This window comes from Somniosus microcephalus, chromosome 4 (assembly GCF_052327205.1).
Source record: "Somniosus microcephalus isolate GS21.2 chromosome 4, FLI_Smic_1.0, whole genome shotgun sequence".
Classification (NCBI taxonomy): domain Eukaryota; kingdom Metazoa; phylum Chordata; class Chondrichthyes; order Squaliformes; family Somniosidae; genus Somniosus; species Somniosus microcephalus.
In genome coordinates, this window is record NC_140990.1 from 42,763,540 (window position 1) to 42,776,856 (window position 13,317).

Below are 13,317 nucleotides of genomic sequence, written 5' to 3' on the forward strand. Positions count from 1 at the left end.
GGTGTCTCAGTGTAAGTGGTCCCTGGATTTGGTGTCTCAGTGTAAGTGGTCCCTGGATTTGTGCCTCTGTGTAAGTGGTCCCTGGATTTGGTGTCTCATAGAAACATAAAAACATAGAAGATAGGAGCAGGAGTAGGCCATTCGGCCCCTCAAGCCTGCTCCGCCATTCAATGCGATCATGGCTGATCATCCAAATTCAGTACCCGGTCCCTGCTTTCTCCCCATACCCCTTGATCCCTTTAGCCTTAAGAAATATATCCAACACCTTCTTGAATATATTTAATGTATTGGCCTCTACTGCCTTCTGTGGTAGAGAATTCCACAGGTTCACCACTCTCTGGGTGAAGAAATTCCTCCTTAATTCTGTCCTAAATGGCCCACCCCTTATCCTTAGTCTGTGACCCCTGGTTCTCGACTCCCCGACCATTGGGAACATCCTTCCTGCATTTAGTCTGTCCAGTCCTGTCTCAATGTAAGTGGTCCCTGGATTTGGTGTGTCTGTGTAAGTGGTCCCTGGATTTATTTACCCCTGTCCTAATATTTGGCTCAGTGTCAAACTTTGTTTACTAATACTCCTGTGACATGTCTCAGGACTTTTTATTACAAGTTGCTGTGAAGTGAGGTTGGTTGAACAAGGACCAGGTAAAAGGAATTTTCAGAGAATTGTAGAGCTGGAGGAGGTGACAGAGATAGGGAGGGGCAAGGCCATGGAGGGATTTGAAAACAAGAATCAGAATTTAAAAATCGAGGATGTAGTAAAACATCCGAAGGCACTTCACAGAAGCAATATCAAACAAAATATGACACTGAGCCACATAAGGAGATATTATGGTAGATGACTAAAAGCTTGATCAAAATGTTAGGTTTTAAGGAGCATCTTAAAGGAGGAGAGCTGGAGAGGTGGAGAGGTTTAGGGAGGGAGTTCCAGAGCTCAGGGCCTTGGCAGCTGATGGTGCGGCCGCCAATGGTGGAGTGAATCAGGGATGTTCAAGAGGCCAGAATCGGAGGTGCGCAGATATCACGGAGGGTTTTAGGGCTGGAGGAGATTACAGAGATGGGGAACAGCAAAGCCATGGAGGGTTTGGAAAATAAGGATGAGAATTTTAAACTTGACGTGTTGCCAGACCAGAAAGAGTACCCATGGATTGGAGGGTAGCTAATGTTACCCCACTATTCAAAAAAGGTGGTAGAGAAAAAACGGGGAATTATAGACCGGTGAGCCTGTCATTGGTAGTGGGGAAAATGCTAGAGTCCATTATAAAAGATGTAATAGCAGAACACTTGGAGAACAGTGACAGGATCGGACAAAGTCAACATGGATTTACGAAAGGTAAATTGTGCTTGACCAATCTACTGAAATTTTTTGATGTAACTGGTAAAATAGATAAGGGAGAACCAGTGGATGTGGTGTATTTGGACTTTCAGAAAGCTTTCGATAAGGTCCCGCATAAGAGACTAGCATGCAAAGTTAAGGTACATGGGATTGGGGGCAAGGTATTTACTTGGATAGAGAACTGGTTGGCAGACAGAAAGCAAAGAGTCGGAATTAACGGGTCGTTCTCTGAGTGGCAGGCAGTGACGAGTGGGGTACCGCAGGGATTGGTCCTAGGACCCCAGCTATTCATAATATATATTAATGATCTAGACGAGGGAACTAGATGTAATATCTCCAAGTTTGCAGACCATACAAAGCTGGGTGGGCGTGTGTGCTGTGAGGAGGATGCCAAGAAACTCCGGTATGATTTGGACAGGTTGGGTGATTGGGCAGAAGCATGGCAGATGCAATATAATGTGGATAAATGCGAGGTTATCCACTTTGGTGGTAAAAACAGGAAGGCAGATTATTATCTGAATGGCAATAGATTGGGCGAAGGGGAAGTGCAACGAGACCTGGGTGTCCTTGTGCACCAGTCGCTGAAGGTAAGCATGCAGGTGCAGCAGGCGGTTAAGAAGGCAAATGGTATGTTGGCCTTCGTAGCGAGAGGGTTCGAGTACAGGAACAAGGATGTCTTGCTGCAGTTGTACAAGGCCTTGGTGAGACCACACCTTGAGTATTGTGTGCAGTTTTGGTCGCCTTATCTGAGGAAAGATGTTCTTGCCATGGAAGGAGTTCGGCGAAGATTCACCAGGCTGATACCTGGGATGGCAGGAATGACGTATGAGGAGAGATTGGGTCGATTGGGCTTGTACTCACTGGAGTTTAGAAGAATGAGAGGGGATCTCATTGAAACTTATAAAATTCTGTCAGGACTGGACAGACTAGATGCAGGAAGGATGTTTCTGATGGCCGGGGAGTCCAGAACCAGGGGTCACAGTCTAAGGATAAGGGGTAAGCCATTTAGGACTGAAATGAGGAGGAATTTCTTCACCCAGCGAGTGGTGAACCTGTGGAATTCTCTACCACAGAGGGCGGTGGAGGCCAATTCATTAAATATATTCAAGAAGGAGTTGGATATATTTCTTAAGGTTAAAGGGATGAAGGGATATGGCGAGAAGGCAGGGACTGGGTACTGAATTTGGATGATCAGCCATGATCGCATTGAATGGCAGAGCAGGCTCGAGGGGCCGAATGGCCTACTCCTGCTCCTATCTTCTATGTTTCTATGTCAATATAGGTCAGCGAGCACAGGGATGATGGGTGAACAGGATTTGTTGCGAGTTAAGATATGGGCAGAAGAGATTTGGATGAGCTGAAGTTTATGGAGGGTGGAAGATGGGCAGGAGATCATTCGAATAGTCGAGTCTGGAGGTAACAGAGGCATGGATGAGGGTTTCAGCAGCAGATGGGGAAGCAGGGATGGAGATGGGCGATGTTTGGTATGAAGAATGAGGAGAAGCAATATAAACTAAATGATGCAATTTTAACAGGGGTGCAGGAACAGAGAGACCTGGGAGTGTCTGCACACAAATCTTTGAAGGTGGTTGGACAAATTGAGAAGGCTGTTAAAGAACCATATGTGATCCTAAGCTTTATAAATAGAGGCATTGAGTACAAAAGCAAGGAAGTCAGGCTAAACCTTTCTGAAACACCGGTTAGGCCTCAGCTGGAGTATTTTGTTCCATTCTGGGCACCACATTTTAGGAATGATGTCATGGCCTTGGAGAGGATGCAGAAAAGATTTACTGGAATGGTACCAGGGATGAGGGACTTCAGTTATGTGGAGAGGCTGGAGAAGCTGGGGTTGTTCTCCTTAGAGCAGAGAAGGTTGAGAGGAGATTTGGTAGAGGTGTTCAAAATCATGAAGGGTTTTGACAGAGTAAATAAGGAGAAAGTGTTTCCAGTGGTGGAAGGGTTGGTTTCCAGAGGAGACAGATTTAATGTGATTGGTCAAATGAAGCAGAGGCGACATGAGAATTGTTTTTACGCAGCGAGTTGTTGTGATCTGGAATGCGCTGGCTGAAAGGATGAACATGATTCAGTCCCGGATGTGATTAACAGCAGCAACAACAGCAGAATGCAACCCCATCAGTCACTTGTGAACTCGCTGGTGTTTCAGCAGGGTGGACAACTGAGTGAATCCCTTCCCACACACGGAGCAGGTGAACGGCCTCTCCCCAGTGTGACTGCATCGATGAGATTCCAGCTCAGACGGATAATTGAATCCCTTCCCACAGTCCCCACATTTTTGTGGTTTCGCCGAGCTGCGGGTGTCCTTGTGTCTCTCCAGGTTGGATGATCAGTTGAAGCCTCGTCCACACACAGAACACGTGTACGGTTTCTCCCCGCTGTGAATGGTGCGATGTTTTTTCAGGCTGTGTAACTGGTTAAAGCTCTTTCCACAGTCAGTGCTCTGAAACACTCTCACTCGGGTGTGTGGGTCTCGGTGCTTTTCCGGTCACACTGCTCATAGAATCATAGAAAGTTACAGCACGGAAGGAGGCCATTTCGGTCCATCATGTCCGCGCCGGCCAACAAAGAGCTTCCGACCAATAGGGAGTGAGTGGGGCGGGGCTGGAGGAGCAAGCCGGCGGCGGGTCCTCCAACCAATCGGGGAGCCCGAGGGGCGAGACTAGCGCCGGCTGATTGTCTGATCCGCAGGGCAGCGAGTTTCTCCAGTCCCTTGTTCAGGGCCCGGGGCCAGGGGAGGCCACAGACAGAACAGAGAAACATTTCTCCTTCCACATTCAAAGGCCGATGATATTCAGGTCCTGATAAATGGAGTGACTCTGTCAGATCTCGATGTGATGTTTGGTTTGAGTTTGCGGTGTGTAAATGCTGCCCTTCTCACAGCCTGTAAAAGGAGTTTACAAAAGCCATCACTGAGAGTCCAGGATAGAAATTGACAAGATTCTCTCCTCCTGGTTCCTGCCCAAGGGGGCCGCGCATGCTTAGCTCACACTGCCTGGGTGATTGACGGGAGATCCGGACCAATAGGAAGAGCGGGGCGGGGCTGGAGGACCGAGCGGGCGGCGGGTCCTCCAACCAATCGGAGTGTGTGAGGGGCGGGGCTTGCGGCACCTAGTAGGTGGGGCTCAGCCCGGAGCTCCCTCATTGGCTGAAACTCTGCATCATTTTCAGACCTGATTTCTCTCAAACTCCAGGAGAAAACTGGACCTTTCTGTTGTGGCTTTAAACAGATGAAACCCTGTGGGGTGGAGCAAACATTGCAACATTTGGTAGTGAAATGGATTCATTCAGGACAGACAGCAGGGATTATTTCAGGAAATAACACAGTGCAGTGAGAAAGGAAATGCAGTGGATGTTGTGGAGATGGATTGTCAAAAGGTGTTTGATAAGGTGCCGGACAGGAGGCTTGTTGATCAAATTAAGGCTCATGGTATTAAAGGGAGTGGGGCAGCGTGGATAGGAAGTTGGGTAAAGGGCAGAAAACAGAGAGAAGTGGTTAATGGAACATAAGAACATAAGAAACAGGAGCAGGAGGAGGCCATTTGGCCCCTCGAGCCTGCCCCGCCATTCAATGAGATCATGGCTGATCTGATCTTGGCCTCAACTTCACTTTCCTGCCCGCTCCCCATAACCCATCACTCCCTTATTGTTCAAAAATCTGTCTATCTCCACCTTAAATATATTCAGTGACCCAGCCTCCACAGCTCTCTGGGGCAGAGAATTCCACAGATTTACGACCCTCTGAGAAGAAATTCCTCCTCATCTCCGTTTTAAATGGGCGACCCTTTATTCTGAAACTATGCCCCCGAGCTCTCAGCATCCACCATGTCAATCCCCCTCAGAATCTTATATGTTTCAATAAGATCACCTCTCATTCTTCTAAACTCCAATGAGTATCGGCCCAACCTGCTCAACCTTTCTTCAAAAGTCAACCCCTTCAACTCAGGAATCAACTTAGTGAACCATCTCTGAACCGCCTCCAATGCAAGTATATCCCTCCTGAAAAAAACTGTACGCAGTACTCCAGGTGTGGTCTCACCAATACCCTGTACAGTTGTAGCAAGATTTCCCTACTTTTATACTCCATCACCCTTGCAATAAAAGCCAATATTCCACTTGCCTTCCGAATTACTTGCTGTACCTGCAAGCTAACTTTCTGTGTTTCCTGTACGAGGACCCCCAGGTCCGTCTGTACCGCAGCGTTCTGTAGTCTCTCTCCATTTAAATAATATTTAGCTTTTTTATTCTTCCAACCAATGTGGATACCTCACATTTCCCCACATTATCGTCCATCTGATGTTCTTCAGACTGGTGGATGTAAACAGTGGTGTCCCCCGGGGTCAGTGTGGGGCCATTGCTCTTCTCAATATAGAGAAATGATCAGGGCTTGAGTTTATGGGGCACAAGTGCAACATTTCCAGATGAAACCAAAAAAGGGACCATGGCCAACTGTGACGTGGACTGTCAGTGACTTCACTGAATACACAGGTTAGTAAATGGGGCAGGTAGATATCAGATCAAATGTAACACAGAGAAATGTGAGGTGATAGATTTCAGGAGGAAGAAAATAGTAAGAAAAGTACATTAAATGGAAAAAGTTTAAAAGGAGCAGAGGAGTAGAACAGTAAAGAGGTGTAAGATTCTAGCTAACGCCTTGTCTTATTAATTAGCAGGTTCGAGAGTCAATGTCAGCATCTTTAACACCTCATTAAGAAATATAAGATGAGCAGATTCTCTGTCCTCTACCGTACCTTACATTGATCCTCTATCAGAGTAAACATACAAGTCCCGCGAGTCCACAGTAACTTACACGAGGTCAGCTCGCTGGATGAATCCTCGGGCGCCCTGAGCTTGATCTCCGGTGTCTCCAGTCCCGACTGCCCCCTTACATCAGGATCCCCTCACTTTTATACCCTGTAGTGATCCATCTCTGGCACCTGACTCTTCCTTGTCTTCTCTGCTGGGTTTTGGCAGGAAGTGAGGAAAAGACAGCTGGAATTTCTCTAATCTGTGATTTACAAGGACACTTTCCCTGGTTCCCAGCAGTTACTTTTCTTCAGTAATGTTCTCATTATCCCTAAACTACCATGCCTGCTGTTAATTATGTTATTTCTTATAGTTTCACAATTCTAGGTATAAACATCACACATTATAATCTAATGTATTTTATTACTCACTTTGGTTAATAACAGCAAACCCTGTTCTTTCCCCTGAACTGATTACAGTTTCCAACCAGTCGATTCAGTGAATGGAATGACTTATCAGTGTTGCCATGGTGACCTGTCTGCAATGAAACGCCTGTTTGAGTTTCCAACTCAGACTAAACTTCTCTTTCCCAAAATACACATTATATCAGACATTATATGTCAATGTATTTTAGCCACTTTACTGCCCTTGCAGCGCGTTCCTATGCAGAGCTAGACAGGTAGCTAACAATTTGATATCTTCCCATAAAAATCACAAGGCTTGACTTTTCTTGTAAACTTTACTGAAAGATTCTTATTGTGAAACTGAAATACAATACAGAAGTGGAAGCACACATTAGTATACAAGCACATAACTGATATACATACACAAATTTAGGTAAGCATGAGCAACACAGTACATTTGGCATGTAACTTACCAAAACACGTGAAAACACAGCTTACTGTGAATATACATTTAGCAAACTGAAAAGCATTCTCTTACATTCACTTTAAATTAGCCCTGTACATAGCGCATCAAAATACAGCTACAAGCTGACAAGCTAGATACAGAGAGCAAGCAATTCACGGCTAGCTGTGTAGGTTTGCTTACAGAGAAAGGTTACAAACTAAACATTTTCTGCAAAATATAGTGTACACTAATCATCTATAACATTCTCAAGTACTTACAGACAAATAGTGTCCAAGGCCGAAACGTAACAGGAAAATAACTTCCAACACCATGTGTCTAGCTGCATGTCTTGTGATATACAGCAATTTACTTTACAGCACTTTACTTTACTGCACTTTACTGCGCTTTACTGCACTTGCTAGGTACCAAATATCCACTAGGTGGCAGCACACAATGGGAATCGACCCAAATTAATTAAACCCCTGAATTAACTTGAAAACTAACATAAATTCCTAAAGGAAGGCAGCACAGGGACTGTGGAAGGGATTCAATTACCCATCACAGCTGGAAATTCATAGGCGCAGTCACATCAGGGAGAGGCCGTGTGTGGGAATGGCTTCACTCGTTCACCCTACTTCATTGAACACCAACTTGTTCACATTGATGAGAGACATTTTAAATGTTTTTTTTAATTCATTCATGGGGTCTGGGCATCGCTGGCAAGGCCAGCATTTATTGCCCATCCCTAGTTGCCCTTGAGAAGGTGGTGGTGAGCCACCTTCTTGAACCGCTACAGTCCGTGTGGTGAAGGTCCTCCCACAGTGCTGTTAGGGAGGGAGTTCCAGGATTTTGACCCAGTGACGATGAAGGATCGGCGATATACTTCTAAGTCAGGATGGTGTGTGACTTGGAGGGAAACTTGTAGGTGGTGATGTTCCCCTGCGCCTGCTGCCCTTCTAGGTGGAAGAGGTCGCGGGTTTGGGAGGTGCTGCCGAAGAAGCCTTGGCGAGTTGCTGCAGTGCATCTTGTAGATGGTACACACCGCAGCCACGGTACACCGGTGGTGGAGGGAGTGAATGTTTCAGGTGGTGGATGGGGTACCAATCAAGTGGGCTGCTTTATCCTGGATGATGACGAGCTGCTCGAGTGTTGTTGGAGCTGCACTCATCCAGGCAAGTGGAGATTATTCCATCACACTCCTGACTTGTGCCTTGTAGATGGTGGAAAGGCTTTGGGGAGTCAGGAGGTGAGACACTCGCCGCAGAATACCCAGCCGCTGACCTGCTCTTGTTGCCACAGTATTTATGTGGCTGGGGGATTCAGCGATGGTAATGCCGTTGAATGTCATGGGGAGCTGGTTAGACTCTCGCTTGTTGGAGATAGTCATTGCCTGGCACTTCTGTGGCGCAAATGTTACCTGCCACTTATCAGCCTAAGCCTGAACGTCATCCAGGTTCTGACTGTGAGAAGAGCTTTAAAAGCACTAATGGTCTGCTGCAGCACCAACGCACTCACACGGGTTAGAGGCTGGTCACCCGCACTCAGTGTGGAAGGAGATTCATTGCTTCATCCACCCTGCTGAAACACCAGTGACTTCACAATGAGGAGAATCCTCACACCTGCACTCAATGTGGAAAGAGACTCACTCAGTCATCCAGCCTGGTGAGACACCAGCAAGTTCACACTGGGGAGTGGCTGTTCACCTGCTCCATGTGGGGGGACAGAATTCACTCAGTCATCCAGCCGCTGAGACACCAGCAAGTTCACACTGCGGAGAGGCTGTTCACCTGCTCCGTGTGAGGGACAGGATTCACTCAGTCATTCAGCCGCTGAGACACCAGCTAGGTCACACTGCGGAGAGTCTGTTCACCTGCTCTGTGTGGGGGACAGAATTCACTGAGCCCTCTAGCCTGCTGAGACACCAACAATTTCACACTGGGGAGAGGCTGTTCACCTGCTCTGTGTGGGGGAAAGGATTCACTGAGCCCTCCAGCCTGCTGAGACACCAGCAAGTTCACACTGGGGAGAGACTGTTCACCTGCTCCATGTGGGGGACAGGATTCACTGAGCCCTCCAACTTGGTGAGACACCAGCAAGTTCACGCTGGAGAGAGACTGTTCACCTGCTCCATGTGGGGGACAGGATACACTGAGCGCTCCAGCCTGCTGAGACACCAGCAAGTTCACACTGGGGAGAGGTGGTTCACCTGCTCCGTGTGGGGGGCAGGATTCACTGAGCGCTCCAACTTGGTGAGACACCAGCAAGTTCACACTGGGGAGAGGCGGTACACCTGCTCCGTGTGGGGATCAGAATTCACTGAGCGATCCAGCCTGCTGGGACACCAGCAAGTTCACACTGGGGAGAGGCTGTTCACCTGCTCCCTGTGGGGGACAGGATTCACTGAGCGCTCCAGCCTGCTGAGACACCAGCAAGTTCAAACTGGGGAGTGTCTGTTCACCTGCTCCGTGTGGGGGACAGGATTCACTGAGCCCTCCAGCCTGCTGAGACACTAGCAAATTCACACTGGGGAGAGACTGTTTACCTGCACCGTGTGGGGGGCAGGGTTCACTGAGCCCTCCAGCCACTGAGACAGCAGCAAGTTCACACTGGGGAGAGGATGCTCACCTGCTCCGTGTGGGGGACAGGATTCACTGAGTGATCCAACCTGCTGAGACACCAGCAAGTTCACACTGGGGAGAGGCTGTTCACCTGCTCCGTGTGAGGGACAGGATTCACTGAACTCTCCAGCCTGCTGGGACACCAGCAAGTTCACACTGGGGAATGTCTGTTCACCTGCTCCGTGTGGGGGGACAGGATTCACTGAGCCCTCCAGCCTGCTGAGACACTAGCAAATTCACACTGGGGAGAGACTGTTCACCTGCTCCGTGTGGGGGACAGGATTCACTGAGTGATCCAACCTGCTGAGACACCAGCAAGTTCATACTGGGGAGAGGCTGTTCACCTGCTCCGTGTGGGGGACAGGATTCACTGAACTCTCCAGCCTGCTGAGACACCAACAATTTCACAAGTAAATGGCAGAGAGGTTGGATTCTGCTGTTGTTGCTGCTGTTAATCACATTGAAGACTGCAGTGTTCATTCTGACAGTTGGGGTTTGTTTCTGCTGATGTTAATAACTGGGCTGGAGGTTAATATTCTGAATATATGTCAAATAAATTAACTATGTTTGAAACACACGGTGGGTCAAGTCCTTGATTTTCCCAAGATAAGTGGCGACTAATTGATGTCCTGTTACAAATTGTTCCATTTTGGGCCTTTTCTCCCATCTTACTCTAGATTATTTCAGTTGTCATTACTGTAATGATCAATAACATGTCATTCTATAGTGGACACTAGGTGGAGCCGTAGAGCTGTATATAGCTGCATGTATAAGACTACACTACCCAGCTGTATGTATATTAAGACTACATTACCCATGAGGCACTAGGCTACCCACAAGGCAGCAGTCAAGATGGAAGCCTCTACAGATACTGTACCTAGTCCACATGTGCTCAATAAAGTAACTAGCAAAAGCTAGCTGTGTTCATAATAAGAATGTCTATTTATTAATGAACATAAGATGGTACCAGGATGGTGAAGATCTGCTGAAAATTGTGAAAAGCGACATGGAGAATTTGAAGCCACCAGAGCGTTTGAATCTCACAGGAAAAATTGACTACAATTGGCAGACTTTTAAACAACAATTCGAACTCTACATTGCAACCATCGGATTCGGTACGAAGCCAGATGCAAGGAAGATAGCGTTGCTGCTTACGGTTGCAGGCCCACAGGCGATAGAGGTACTTAATACATTTGTATTTAATCCAGAGGAGAACAGAGCAAAATTAGAAGATGTGCTAAAAAAATTTGATGCACATTGCTCTCCCAAAAAGAATGAGACGTATGAAAGATACATCTTCCATTCTCGGACACAGCAACAAAATGAGACTTTTGATAGCTTTATAACTGATCTGAAACTGAAAGCACAGACATGTAATTTCTCTGAGCTGAAATCATCCATGATTCGTGACCAGATTGTGTTTGGTATTCATGATAAAAAAGTCAGGGAACGTCTGTTGAGAGAAACCGAACTAAATTTGGAAAATGCGGTGAAAATATGCCAAGCCAGCGAGCTAGCTCGAAAGCACGCGAAGACTTTCAGTGAAATCAATAATGCTGCGATTGTAATGAGTAATAATGCTGCTGTCGGTGCTGTGTCCTACAAGGGGAAGAAACGTGGGCAGAACAGAAATGAAAAGCAATCGGAGGATGAAATTTTTAATTGTAAACGCTGTGGTTACAAACACCATTTAAGACAATGCCCAGCGTTTGGAAAAATGTGCACAAAGTGTAATGGAAAGAATCACTTTGCCAAACAATGCTTTTCAAAAGTAAAAACAATGAAAGGGCAACAAGTTAATGTGATTGAGGACACTGATTTAAGTGAGACATTTTTTGTAGGAATGGTGTCATGTGACGATGTCAAAAAAGATACAGAAAATGTGCAGCCCTCAGAAATGGACAATGCTGAACATAAAGTCAATGCAGTAAAAGTGGACAAATGGATGATCCCACTGCAGATAAATGGAGCATTAGTTACATTGAAACTGGACACTGGGGCAAAAGCAAACTTAATCAGTATGAGCGACATAAAAATATGAAAGAAAAGCCCAAAATACAGAAAAAGTCAGTACTACTGAAGGACTATAATGGACAGAAAATAGATAGCTTAGGTGTATGCAGGCTTAAAGTGACAGTCAAAGACAAAGTGCATCATCTCATGTTTTCTGTTGTGGCTGAAAGACTTGATTCGATACTAGGTGACAAAGCTTGTGAAGACTTAGAACTGGTCAAGAGAGTCTACCGTATAAACTGTGCCATAAGCAGACCAGATGACTCAGGTGATGAAGCAGAGAGCCCATCAAGGATGAAAAGGCCAAAGAGTATCCATGTCTTCAAAAAGCCTAGTTTCTCCAAGAAGAAAGAAAAAGACTTTAAGGTCAAAGAGAAGCCAAAGGAAGAAAAGCACAAAGAGGAAAAACACAAGGAGAAAAAGTCCAAAGATATAACCGCAGCAAATGTTGTTAAGCAGTGGAAAGAGAAAAAGAAAAAGAAGAAGCCTGCACCAGAGCAGGAAGCAGTTCCGGTGGATACTCCTTCTTCCCTGAGGCCAATCTTTGGTGTTCCATTAGCCGAGGCTGCTGAGAGGACTATGCTGTATGATGGGATCCAGCTGCCAGCAGTTTTTCGAGAGTGCATTGACTACATTGAGTTATGGCATGAAAAGTGAAGGAAACACTGAAACCCTCTCCAAGCAAAGATCGCAAGGAGACCTCGATCTATACAAGAGCAGATTGATGACAATGCCGCAACTGCATCTTGTCATTCACCGCCAGAACAATCTCATGAAGACACATCAGACTTACCCATGTTGAGAAGATCCACACGTGAAGTAAAAAGGCCTGATAGACTTAATCTTGGAGTACAATGTAAAGCTTTGAAAATGTGTTGACTGTTTTGAAAATGTTTATGTTTATAGAGCACTAACAAAAGTGTTACTGATATTATCTTTATTGTTTTCTTGAAAGTTGATTGATATTGATTTTGTTAAACTTCAAAGAAAGGGGGATGTAATGATCAATAACATGTCATTCTATAGTGGACACTAGGTGGAGCCGTAGAGCCGCGTAGAGCTGTATATAGCTGTATGTATAAGACTACACTACCCAGCTGTATGTATATTAAGACTACATTACCCATGAGGCACTTGGCTACCCATAAGGCAGCAGTCAAGATGGAAGCCTCTACAGATACTGTACCTCGTCCACACGTGCTCAATAAAAAGTCTAGCAAAAGCTAGCTGTGTTCATAATAAGAATGTCTATTTATTAATGAACATAAGAATTACCTTCAGTTACAGTTCCAGCTCCCAATACCTTCCGGAGTGCCTCTCCTAGCCTTGGTATCTAGGGAAGGCATCAGTAACATGTCCGGGATCACTAAACACAAAGCCCAGTCTGTTAATCACTTTCCCCAGCCCCAAACTGTAACATCATAGCCATATCACCCTAACCCAAACCATTAGTGCAGGTCATCCACTTTGGACCTAAAAAGGATAGAACAAAGTACTTTCTAAATGATGAAAAGCACCGGTAGGAGAGGGCAGGGCACAGTGGGGCAATAAAACCCAAGGCAGGTTTATGAACACGGGGTGCGGCCTTAGGCCCGAATAACAGCCCACAAGGCCGGTGTGATTCCATTAGGGTGACTAATCCTGGGCCTTCTCCTCGGGGAGCGGCCCTGGTTACCGAGGTAACTGACCGCCACCTTCGTAGAGGAAGATGGGAAGAGTTCAGCGAGCAGTAGGACACATTCG